Raw genomic sequence first — 13,190 nt, 5'->3', positions numbered from 1 at the left:
TCCTGGGGTGAAGGAAAGGAAGGGGACTGCTCCCAGGTATGTCTCCTCATCGCGGAGGGAGCACTGATGCAGCAAGCAGCTTGCTGGGAACGAGTGCCTAAACGCTGAAAATGAAGAGGGTTGTTTGGGGATGCTCTGAAAGAGTCCGGGAGCGATGAGAGAAAACTGAGCAAAGGCAAACTTCCCAAGTGCAGCGCTTCTAAACTCTTTAATAAGCTCCCAGGAGAACTGGTCGATGAGCAGTTACTCCAGTGACTTAAAATTAGACTGGATACAAGGGGGAGTAATGTGCCTGTGCCTGCAGCCAGAGGGACAGACCCTTCCCTGCTGCTGGGGGGTCTGAGCTCCCTCCTGGAGGCTGCTGCTGTGGGATGTGCTGGGGGGGTCAGGGTCCTCCTCGGTCACCTCCCTGCTTGGATTGTGGCAAACACAGGTTCCCTGGCTCAGCTGTACCAGCTGCTGCTTGTTGCTGCTTAATTTCACAAAAGTTGCAAACTATAATTAGTCAAGGGCTATCTAATGAGTTACAATGCAGGAAGTAACCACAGATGCTCACATACTAGTGAACTGCAGTGTTAGGTGTAATCCTTACCCTGTTAATGATTTTAAAAAGGACAAATAAATCAACCCCAGCCCCCTCGAGCGTGAATAACCTGGTAGAGCTCCTTTCCCTGAGAGACTCCTGGAGAACTTTCGAATCACAGCCTTCCCACTCCGAAGTCGTGGTAGGTGGCTGTGGTTGGGAGTTTTTAGCAGCTGTGAGAGGGAGCGGGCTCGCTGTCCTGAAGTACTCCCTTCCACCTCAGACTGGGGACAGGCTGTGCTGTGCTAAAGTGTGCTGCTTTGACAGGTCGTGATGGAGCCGCGCACATCAGCTCTCCGGTCGCTGGGCTGTGAAGGCAACAAGGACCGCGCACCTCGATGGCACTACGTGAGTGATGACAATAACAGTTGGAGCTAACGCCAATCACGGCGGTGACTTTTGCTATGGTGTTACTCGTGCACTGGCAATTGAATTGAAACTGCCACATCAGTTTGCATTAGGCCACTTAGCAGCTGATGTGGTTTCTCGCCGGCGCGGCGAAGGGGAGGGAGTGTGGCTCTGGTGAAGCCTCCGAGAAGTCAGGTTTCCAGCTGGGACTGGGAGCACAACCGCACTCGGCGACACGAGTTGTAAACTGGCTGTCTGGAAAACAAGGTCCTTTGAAGCTTAAAAACTTATTTCCACCACCCCCCTTAAAAAATGGTAAGGTGGTGGCCTGTGAGGGCTCAGCTGCAGAGCTGTCTTTCTGCAGCTGGAGCAGTTCTGCTGAGCATTGCTGGTGTCCCCAGCCCACCTAGGGCTGTGCCCCTGTGTCACAGGGTGGGCTGTGGAGGTGGATGTGGATGGGAGCATGGAGTTCTCCCTACCTGGAGCTTGTTGGGGGCAGAGAGTTGCCATGAGATGGGTGTTTGGCCTTGGTCCTGGCTACTACCTGCAGTGGGGGCTTGTGTCTGGTGATGGCCGGGTCTGTGCTCCTCACCTGTGTCTGCTCTCACCTCGAGGTGGGAGGATCAATATCTCATTACCTCTGGCCCTGCTTCTCCAGAGCCTCACATTTTGTGGGGTTTAATATAATATCCCCACTCTTTTAAATTGCAATATCTGAAACACTGATGTGAGCAGCATAAATCCTTTTTTTTTTTTTTGGTGAGGTGAATTAGCTAAGCAGCTTTATTTTTTCCAGTTGTAGAATTGTTCTAATGCTTCTTTTGACCAGTCTTGGCTTAAAAAAGACTTCATCTTTAAAAATCCAATTTTACAAACAGTTAGTCTTTAGTGTGGACTGTTGCTTTTTAGTAATTTGGGGGGGAAAAATTAATGGCTGATATATTTAATTTTCAGACACAGCTACTGCGTGTTTAAAGCGTCTTTTTTTTATAATTTTATTGTCAACAATATAGGTTGAACACTGCAGAGATATTGCTCTTGCAGGCTTGCAAGATTAAAATCATGGTATTTCTGAAGGGGCTGTTAAAGTGTCTGTGGAGCTATCTGCTACTGCCTAGCTCTGAACTAATTCAGTGAATATATATTTTAAATATCAGTACAGCAGCTTGTTTTCCAATGAAACAGAAAGCTCCAAAATCTAATGTTAGTATTCTCACTGACCTCGAAAGAGGAGCTGAACATTGCTTAACTTTCACTTTACTTTTTCTTTAAATATGGCTAAAGAGCAAAGGCTCTGGATCTGTGTAGTGTAACTTGAAACTAATGGGTAATTAATGTTCAGTCAGATCTGCGGCAGCTCCAGGGTACGGGTACCTAGATTTTGCCTCTCTTCCCAGGACCTACTTTTTTGAATCCTTTTATATCTGTATCTCTCACTTATATGGGTTAGTGTGTGTTTAAGCTGTGAATAATGGTTGAGTTCATTCCTGCACGAGCAATACTGTATTCCTTTAAAGTAGATCATTATTCTATATGGAATAAATAGTGTTACCCAGTTGATGTGCTTTAAGGCTAATGAACCAAAGTCTACCATCGAAGAAGCCAGATAACAAGACCTGTGTCTCCACTAGTTTCTTTTGATATATTAATTACTGAAAACCAAAATTCCTCTCTGTATTACTCCTTGACACTTGTTAGTGCGTGTAGGGGAAGAAGTCTCCCAGTGATCTGGGTAAGAGAGTGCTGTTACATGCTCTGGATGGGATGGTGTATGTGAAAGGCAGCCCCTCAAAGCCAGGAATGGGGAGCAGGGCAGCCCAGGGCAGGGGCAGGCAGGAGTCCAGTGCTCCTGAAAGCCCCCTGCTCCATCCTGCCTGGCTTTCTGCACTGAAGATGCTTTTGCTGTGGCAGTGCCCGAGGCCCGTCAGGTGAGGGAATGCAGTGTTTATTTGTGCAGGGAAAGCTAAACATTGCCTCATCACCATGGATGGAGAGCTGGGTAGGAGGAGGGAACTGAGGACAGGAGGTGGAAGGCAGAAGAAGGTGCTCCTGGGCAGGTCAGCCCCCTCCTCAGGAGTTGTGTGCTGGGAGCATGTCCCAATGGCTGTGAGAGGGGACCTTCCAGCACTGGCTGGTCCCTCCAGCAATCATGCAGCCCAGGGCTTTACACTTCTGAATCTGGGACCCTGATTTCTCCCTGCTTTGTGTCTGGTTTAGAGTCCTGCCAAATGCTAACATAAAACACTCATAAACCTGGTTTAGGAAGCAGGAGATTAAGTGAAAAGATACAAAGTAACTTTCTTCCAGGTTTTTGACCCTTTAGGGTATGTTGGCTGCAAGCTGAAGCTTCCTTGCAACCCTCAGCTGGACCACTACCTCTTCAAAATAAAAGCAAGTCTCAGCCTTGGGCTTTAAGTAGATCAAGGCTGTGCGGACAAGTGACCCCCAGGGTGTGGTGGCATTTATTTGGAGAGGGAGCAAAAAGCCATCCTTGGCTTACAAGAGTACGCTCTGCATGCCTTCTGTAGAATGTCACAACACAAAATTGCACAGAGGGGAAGAATTTGTAGCATCTTTTCTGTGTGTTTTCCCAGTCTGCGGAGCGTTCTGACCCACCTTTCCATGGCAGGCTGCTGCTCCCCTGAAGATCACCTCAATTCCAGGGGGTCTTCTAACTTGGGGCACACTCCAGCAGAAACACCTGAAAGATTCTTTGGTGTTGGCGTTGCCCTGTAGCATTCTGCTTTGTGTTGTGAGTTATTCCCTTTGGAGTGCAAGTACTGAGAGTTATTACATCTTTAAAGGCCTGCAGAGTTTGAGGGAAAAGTAATTGGTTTGTTGCTCCAAACCTCTTGGTGGAATTATGTGAGAAAAAAGCTTTTCAACTTAATTTTCTATCTATATTTGGAGCCGTTGGCATGAATTCAGCCCGTACCATAAACCCACAAGCTCTGCAAGTGTGTGCAACTGAGTATTACTGTAGCACGTCTAGTTGGGATAGCCAGTAGGACTCTTTGCTAGGTGTAAGACTTTTCCACCCTGCAGAATGGCTGTTTTACACAGTACATGGCAAGTCTGTTTTACATCTTCACTAGTAAGTTGTTCAATTGCAGTTTTATGTTAATGTAAATGCTAATTAATGCTGTATGTTAACTATGCATAGTGCTTTCCAAGACCAAAAGGAACCAAATCCCAAATCATATCTTACACTCCTGTTCTGACTTTCTGTATTTCCTTGTTTATTAAGCTACAAAAGCCTGCTTGTTTCACCCTACAAAACTTCCAGGTTCATCAGCTATGGCTTTGGGAGCCACTGAGATACCTTAAAGTTTTTCATCTACCTTCAAACGTGCTGTTTCAGTGGGTGAAAGCCTGAAGCCCTGACAGGGAAGGCCAAGGGTTTCTTTCTGATGGTTTTACACACACTGTCTGCTGCAGTCAAATGCCACCATCCTCTCCAAAGTCCTCTGGCTCACACACCAAGCAAAGCAGGTGCCCTACAGTGACAGGACGGTATGGTAATGTCACTGTGGTGTGGCTTTTCTGATGAGTCATTGGAAAAGGACTTTTTGGGAACAAACTTGCATAGCAACAAAATATATAACAACCAATAGGTGAATAGGGTGTGTTTTGGTCCCTTTTCCCAAAGATTCATTACTCCAGTACAAAGCTTTAAAGTATGATGCTAAAACCAGTAGCCTTAATGGTCTCAGTCTAATTTGCTCTACCCTCTTACTGAGCCAGATGGACTTTGACCTGTCCTTGACAGTCAGAAACACCTGACTTCTGTGTGGGGCTTTTAATGGGCATTTTGTCTTCCTTGGTGGGTGGGAGGAAAACTGTGATGGGTGCCTAAGTCCTGCATTGTCTGTAAGCACATCTGGGAAGAGTGGAGGACAGCTGGACGACCAAAGGCTTGTAAAAGCTGCTGCTTAGTCAAAGCAGAGGAAAGCTAAAATTTGCTTTAAACATGCCTTGAAGTTCTGAAATATCACTTCTCTTTAAGTGCTTTCCCAAGCGCTTCAGCCCTTTCCTTCTCATGTTTCCCTTCTCACCAACATGAACTTCACAGTTTTTATCTGACCTAGGGCACAGATTCATTTTTCCAAGTTTTTTGTGCCAAATGACTTGGCAATTGCGGTCTTTGAATAACTTGCTTAGAAAGGTGGAATTGTATGGACATCCCAAACTCATCACTCTTCCTGGAGTTTAACATTGAAATAACTGGATAGTATAATCTAGTGAACTGTCTGCAATGATCTCTGCTTACAATTCTAGGTAGGGGAGATCAAGCAAATCCAGGTTAAATATGCCCCTTGTTCTGACAGAACCTCTCTGGACCTTCACTAAACTACTATCAAAGGGAAGCTTACTCCTTTGAGGTCTAAACCAGCCTGTTTTTCCAGTGAGTCTTATTGATTGAAGCTGGAGCAGGACTGAGCCCTACAGCTGCAGAACTGATCTTTGCATTTGATGATATTGAAAAAAACTTTGAATAAATCAAAGACAATGTAGGTGCTTTGGTAAAACATGGTTGGCATATTTCCAGGAACCTTCCTGGATTTCATTAGACCTGGGCAGGTGATTCCTCAAGAAATGGTGATTTCAAGTTATCCTTCAGTGTTCTTTAGCTGTTGAATCTAATGACCTTTTTTAAAAGTGACAAATATTGTAAGGGGCTGGATATCTTACTACATAAGAAACCACTGATCCATTAGTTCAGATATTGGAACTGGAAGTAACATGCAACTTTCTGCTTCTGACTTCCATTAAATATGGCCAAATTGTATTAGATCATCATCTATAATTAGGCCAATTTTTCCTAATCTTTGTTGAAATGGGTTCAATCTGGTTTACAAATGAATGCGCTTTTTTTTCCATAGGCTGCAAGCTTTTCACTGTCCAGCAATACGTGAATCAATTCAATAGTAAGCTAATGTATTGCACATGCTTCATATTTAGGTAGTTTTAGACTTAAATGATTATCTCCAGGCTTTTTGTTCTTCCCTGTGCATAGCATGTGTGTGGTGTAAGTGTTTCTGTGTGGTTATGCAGTCATTAGAACTTTTTGATGCCCTTGTGAACCTCTGCAGTAAGGACCTTAGGACCTGAGGGCTGCTTAATGCACCCATGTTTAGGCTAATTATTAGTACTCAACAGAAGCTACCCGGTACCTATGGCTTTTGTTACACCATGGCAGCTGAGTAAGCTCTGACATGTACATTATCAGATTACAAAACTCTACTTAACACTAGCATTTTCTTACAGTAGATTTTTTTTTTTCTCATACCTAAATATGCTCATACAGAACACTTGTCAGGTCACTCTAAATGCTGAATCCTTTCAGCAGTGACATAGATCTCTTCTGATACCGCTCTTCAATCAGCCTTAATTACTACTCAGAGTCTAATTTCAAGGTCTCCTTAGGTGTTGGTATTAGCTAATATTGGGTAAGTAAGGCAAAGATAACGCTGTCAGTCTCGTTTGCCTTTCAAGTTAGTATCTCTCTTTTCCCTGCAGAACACAGTAGGGCTAAAACCTTCTTGTTTAGCTTGGGGCAAAACACACCCTGCAAAAGCTGAGAAATAATCTAATTTTTTCAATGAAAGTCAGTGCCAGTCAAAGAAGCTCTTACATACTTACACTTAGGGTACATCAAAAATGTACAAATATTGGTAACCCCATTTTATCGTGTACAAGATTATGAAAGAAAACCAAATTAAGGGAGGGTATTCATAAAATATTTGAAATAATGAAGGAACTGCAAATGCTGCTTCATTTTAAGGTTCTTGAGTCACTGAAAATGAGGAAATTATTGTCCCTTTCATTGGATGAGTTTCTTAGCTTTTAACACATTAATATTTATGCTACTCAATTGTCTGTGTTATAAATAACGTCTCAGAAATCTGTGTGGGTCCCTTTTTAGTTTAGATATTTAAAACATAAGTAGCCTGAAAGTAGCTAAATACCCATGCTATGTGCAACTTCATCAAAAGACAGAAAGAAGGTGCTCAAGCACTGGATCTCCTCTTCCTCCCAGGAAAGAGTTAACACAAAGAAATAAAATCAGATATGTGTAGCCTCCAGACGTCCATTAAAGTGCAGAATGCTGTTTTCTATCACAGATTATATGCCAGATGTTCAAACTATCTCTAATCATTGCAGATGTAATGGAGTAGAATGTTGCAGTTTGTGAGTTTACTGGCATTAATTCTGTATACTGCACAAGGGAAAAGATTTTAAATATATAATTATATCTCATTAATACTCAGGTTTTATTTCCTTTCAATGGAACAGGACTTATTAAAGCAACCATTTACCGCATGTTTTCTTTTAGTGTTTGGCCCCAGCATAATCCTGTGTGCATTGTACGTGTAAATATGTACTAACCTGAGTATATAGAAACATACACTACTGTATATAATTCCACTGGTGCAAACCCCTACTTTTTATATGCATGAGGTGTTTTTATAATGTAAATTGACAGGGAAAAAGATCTTACTTATACAGTACTGTTCTAACCACATGCCATCTTACTTTTTATGGAGAAGAACTGTAAAAAATGGATCTTTTAATGGTATTTATTCAGTTATGCTAGAAGAGAATTGTGCAGATATGTGGAATGTGTTAGGCTACTCTCATGCTCCCTGCTACAGTCTTGCCCCGGTACCAAAGGCAGATATAGGTGGTGAGTGGTTTGCTGAGGATTTTTCTGTGGTATTACTCAGTACACCCAGTGCAGGAGAGCTGGTCCTACCCTGCCTCCTCCCTTGCCCCAAATGCTCCCTGTGTGAAGGGACACTCCTGCTTTTTGGCACTCCCTTCCTTCTGTGCCCTTTGGGGCTCAGCTCCCATCCGATGGTGTCCACAGGGCACAGCGTTTGCTTTGTCCTCTGGCCTCTGCTGGGGTTTCCCATGTGGTGCAGCGTTCAGCCACATCTGAGCGAGTCTCTTTGCATCCTGTATCTATCAAGATCACTGCAAAAGTATTCATCGTTCTCAATGGGCCATGTCCTCTAAAGACAGCAATAAAGCTGCGAGGATGAACTTTGTGGGGAAGTTCCTACATCTGCTTTCAGGTAGAGAATCTCGGTTATGATTTCCTGAGCACCTCTTCCTCATCCAGATGATAACTTTTGTCTTCCAACTTTAACACATAGCCTCAACCTATATAAAACACACCCCTTGTACCAAATGTGGAGTCCTTCCTGGGAGCTGTTTCTGCTCGGTTGCTGTCGTATCCAGCAGCTCCACAAACACTGACTTTCCTTTCCCAGTCCCAAAAGAGCAGTAGTAACCGTAATTGGGTTTTCTTGCTGGAGACCAGGCAGCCAATGAGGCTAAAAGTGAGTTTCCCAAGTCCTTGCCAAGGGCTGGTGCACAGTGTGGGACACCTGAGTGTTGGTACTCAGGCACCCGCTCCCTCCCACCGCTGCTCTGCAGCCACTGGCTTGCTGAGACATTAAAAATGCTTTGATTGCACCAAGGCAGTGGCTAAATTAACTTGCTTGGACTCTTTTTTCTGTGCAGAGGCATTCTTCACAAAAATTCTGACTAAAGGCTTAGTCGGGCAAACCTGGAAGTGGTTCTGAAGTACCTTGTGCCCAGGCAGGCACCTTGGGCAGGCTCAGTCCTGTGATGCAGTAAAACAGGGACTGTTTCAGTGTTCTCTGTACCCTAGATATGTGCACAGGGTTCAGGCAATTACTCCTGTATTTTAAGGCTGTTCAGGCAGAAAGTACTGGGAGAACACGGACATTTTGGCCAAGAAATGCAGGGGAGAAAAAAAAATATCTTATGCATGTCTATAATTATGCCACATATTGTGGTTTGAGAGCGCCAAAAGATAGAAACCAGTGAATAACTTCCCTTCTCCCAAAACTCCTCCATCTCATTTCTTTGCCTTTTCAAATATTAAGTAAGAAAAGTAATTTCTCAATTATTTCCTTGAAAAGTAAGCAACTGTCATAGTGTAATTTAGGCACGAAGGTCAGCTGAGCACCACGTGGTTGCAGAGGTTTGCTGTTGTGGGGCTCTCTGCTGGGTGATGTCCTCCCTGCCAGCACGCCGTGTCCTACTGACTGCTTTGACTTTAAAAACTTTGACTTAATCTTCAATAATGTAGTATCAGGCAAAGGGTACTGGATAAAGTTCAGGTTTATTTAGAGAAACAGATAAGTATGTAGGCAGTAGGGTCTTGCTGCTGGTATTTTAACAGGATTTGTGCAAAATATGCTTGATTAAGAAGAAAAACTGGGAATTTGTTCTACCTACTTACATATAGGTATTTCTTTAAACGTAAGTGAATGTCCAGCTGCACACAAACAGAACTGGGTTTGGAAAGCCACCATGCTCCCCCCTGGACATGCTTCATCTTGAAAAAGGACCTTTTCAAGCACTTAATATTTTAGGTTGTATGAAATATGTAGATATACACTATATAAAGAAATAACAGAACACAAGTCCAAGTATAAAATGAAGATTATCTCAAAGATTATTTATAGCCATATTTAATTTTGTATATTTTGAGATGCATTAATGTAGAGCTTTTGCACTAAGACCCGTTTTTATGAATTTTCATGCTATGAGCATCATATCATACGGTATAGCTAATATAGTAATTAGCAGATGAAATGCCATTAGATCCTAGCCTGAATTCAATGGGTTAAACACTTAAAAGGTAGAAAATGTGACAACCTGAGCTCTGTTCCATATGGTCCAGAGATGCAAAACATCAATTGAAATCTCTTTTTAGTGGTGCGCACAAGGATTAAGTCAACCTGGTAATTTTCTCCAACAGTCAACACCACTCCTCATCAAAAACAACACAAAACCAACCTGGCTAGCAATCTCAAGAGCAAGAAGGTCAGGGATGTTCTCTTGGTGGAGACCTGCAGTGTCTTAGAAGAGAGAGCAATTTTAAAATCAATGTAATATTTACTGGAATACTGAAAATCATTCCTACTTCATTTAAAGGGATGTTTCATGGGTACCCATAAATAAAGGATCCCTCCCTTACATGCCAGCCTTTCAGAAACAAGGCAAAGATGCGAGACAGCAAAAAAAGGTCTGACCATATCAGCACACAGTATGATAGACTGCCCCTCCAAATGACACTTTCATTATCAGTAAATTTATGTTCCTATTTCAGTCTGTAATAATGACCATTCACAGCAAAAGCATGGTGGCTGTTAATGGACAGGAGTGGGGATAAAAATTCATTAATTAATGTGGAATTGAAGCATTTCCTCCACACACTTAGAGCAGCCAAGTATTTCACAGCAGATCTTGGCACCCGAGTGCAGGTATAATAATTATACACAATTTTCAGTGATTAAAAGGTTGTAAAGTAATTTTAGATACATCTCAAAATTATTTATCTTATAAATGAGGATAGAGTGAATACGAGCTGAATCATAAGTACCACTGTTCAGAGCTGAGCCGGAGAGCTTGTAGGGGGAGATTCCTGCTCTTCAGCAGAGGTGTCTCAGCTGCACCTCCATGGTGGTTATCTACTCATAATTTTCTGCCTTTCATCTTCTGAAAAGGCAGGTGACTCTGAATAATATGATTTGCAAATACCTGTAACGTCTTTTATGTAACTAATTTAGGCAATGATATTCTGGTTCTAATAGTATGTTACCCACCTTGATAACCAGCACATTTGTATCTGCAGTTGTGGTGAGGATGGTGATCCTACACACCACTTCTTCCATCAGATTACATTTTACTCTAATCAGTGGATTAATTTCCAACTCCTGCCTCTTATCTTGTCACCTTAAAAAAGTTGCCACACTGAATCAGGTGGCCAGCCCAGCTGTCTGCCATTCATGGGACCACTGCTGCCAACATAGCCACAGGTTAACCTGTCCAGAAAGCAAGTTTCCTCTTTGCTGTGTCTTCATGACCCAGGCAGTGAGTTGCCAGCGTAAATGCCAAGGTGTGGTAAAAATGTATATTGGGAAATAGTCCTGAGGGTTTTGTTATGGAACGTTAATCTTTGTTCTGGACGATGTGGGCTCCAAAATTGTTCCTTAATCTTCAGAGATAGACCATGAAAATAGGTCTTTCATCGTTGCTGGGCTCTGATCTAAATTATTTCAGCATGGCACCAAGGGCTATGTTAGACATCAAAGGCATAATTGTTTCATTTCAGTGTTAATGTCTAGGAATTTATGGAAAGACTGAGTGGACCCCAGTGGTAACCTGAAAGGAGATAATGGTCAAAACTTATTTGGGGGTGTGAAGTGTCCTATCTGCATCTGGTAGTCCTAAAGTTTCAGGAACAGACAGGATGTCCAATCTGCTGTCTCGTGTATTTTCACTTAGCTTTTAGGTGGGTGGGGAAACCGGATGATTTGTTAATGAACTTGAGAAGCAAACAGAGTTGAAGGGGGAAGGGGAAAAGCCTTTCTTTTGAGATCAACTTTAAAAATAGCCAGTTTTAAAACACGCTTTCCAAAACAGGAATATGCAAAACCCTTGTATTTTAAATGCAAACAAAGCTGTTACTGTCAACTATTCTGCACAAGTCTGATAAAACCAGCTAGCCTTCCCTTTTTTAAATTAAGCATGACTATACGAATGAAATCCAACAAAATGTATGATATGATTCAAAAAGTAGCACGATACTAGGTGTGTTACACTGCTTCTGTATCATGTTTTCCACTGGGTGGAAAAGTAATGTTTTTTGGAAATGTCTCTTGGTATGACTGTGCTAGTAGTAGTATGAAAGTGCTGGGGACCATAAAGCTGTTATTGACTCTGTGAACTAGAGCACTTATTTCACTTATTTCACCTTAGTAGGGTCAGCTCACTTCTGAGCCAAGCCAGCTAGCAGTTGGGTGTGTTAAAAATATAAAATATGGCTTAAGAGAAGGAAGAAAACAATTCTAAAATGCATTGCATTCAGCTGAAAAGTCGTGTTTCTTCACCAAGACCTGGAGATCACTCTGAGTAGAAGGAGAGGTTGAATTCCAGGGCCATTGTATTGATCTCTCCAACAGTCCACACAGCTTAATGTAAAGCTGCAGAAGGAAACCTTAGCTAGACTCTGCTGAAAGTTTTCTGATGTGAAGAGGTATGGAGCTCCTGGCCAGAGCTCAAGGGAATGCTGTAAGTTTTAGATCTAATAGTAATTTCTATCTAACACACATTTTGGTCTTTTTTTTTTTCCCCCTATTATATCTAGAAATTAGAGACTGAATGATGATATTGAATGACTGATTATAACATTAGCTGTTTGTTTTTTTAAAAGGGTTTTTACCTCCCCAACTTTTTTAGAAAGTCTTCCAGACTGAGTTCCATTTGTAATATTGACAAAAACCACAACAAGTGAGATGCAGGATTTACTTTCTTGAAAGTGGAAGATGTCTGTTCCACATTGCAAAGATACAAATTAAAAGGGCAACTGAGCTCCCCAAAATCATCTGTTCACGTCAACAAAGTGAATATTAATGAAAAACAAAATTGAGTTCTTCCTGTGGTTGATTTTCATCGCAGTACCCAGGTATTAAAAATGGCCATAGAAATTGAATCCATCAGTCATTAAAATAACTTTGGCTTCCCCTCTGTAGCAGGCAAGTACCACTGCTGCCTGCAAAGGCATGAGGCTGTTTTGTGGAGTCTATTTGGACACTTTATACCATGTAATGGAAAGGGAGGCAAAAACATCCAATTTCATCTCTCTGCATAACATAATCCAGTGCTGGTAAGGAAATGTGCTTGTTCCAGAAAACACATTAGCACAGATCAGTCAACCCTACTATCCTGGCTGTCTCTGCATCGCATGTCTGCACAGTGGGGCTGTGCCCTAGAAGTAAATTGGATCACTTCATTCCTGAAATTTAAGACTGACATCCACAGAAGGACTTAGGCGTTTGAAAGAGGATGAATGTCAAAACCAGAGGTCTACAAAGCTCCTGTTCAGCTGCTGCCTGTTGGAAAGTGGGAATATTGTGTATTTAGTCGTAAGAACATTGTCTGGAGAAATAGGAGGTGATGCTTCAGATGCCTTGGATCTGCTCCCTCAAGTTGTGTATATGTTGTGAGGACAAATCTGTTGGATGAAAGGTAGTAGTGGAGAGGGACTCCCAGTGCGTTTTGAAGGACATGTGTCCTTCCCTGCTGCTGGCTCTTCTGATGTTGAAGTGGAAGCTGCAGTAGAGGTTTCTACCAGGCTGTGGGCAGTGTGGGACTCACTGCCTGGGCCCAGAGGTGGGGTGGGATTGGCCTTATGAATGCTGTGCTGCTCACTTTC

The sequence above is a fragment of the Calidris pugnax genome, unplaced genomic scaffold (genome assembly GCF_001431845.1).
Source record: "Calidris pugnax isolate Ruff unplaced genomic scaffold, ASM143184v1 scaffold28, whole genome shotgun sequence".
In the NCBI taxonomy this organism is placed as follows: domain Eukaryota; kingdom Metazoa; phylum Chordata; class Aves; order Charadriiformes; family Scolopacidae; genus Calidris; species Calidris pugnax.
This window is presented reverse-complemented; position numbering follows the sequence as displayed.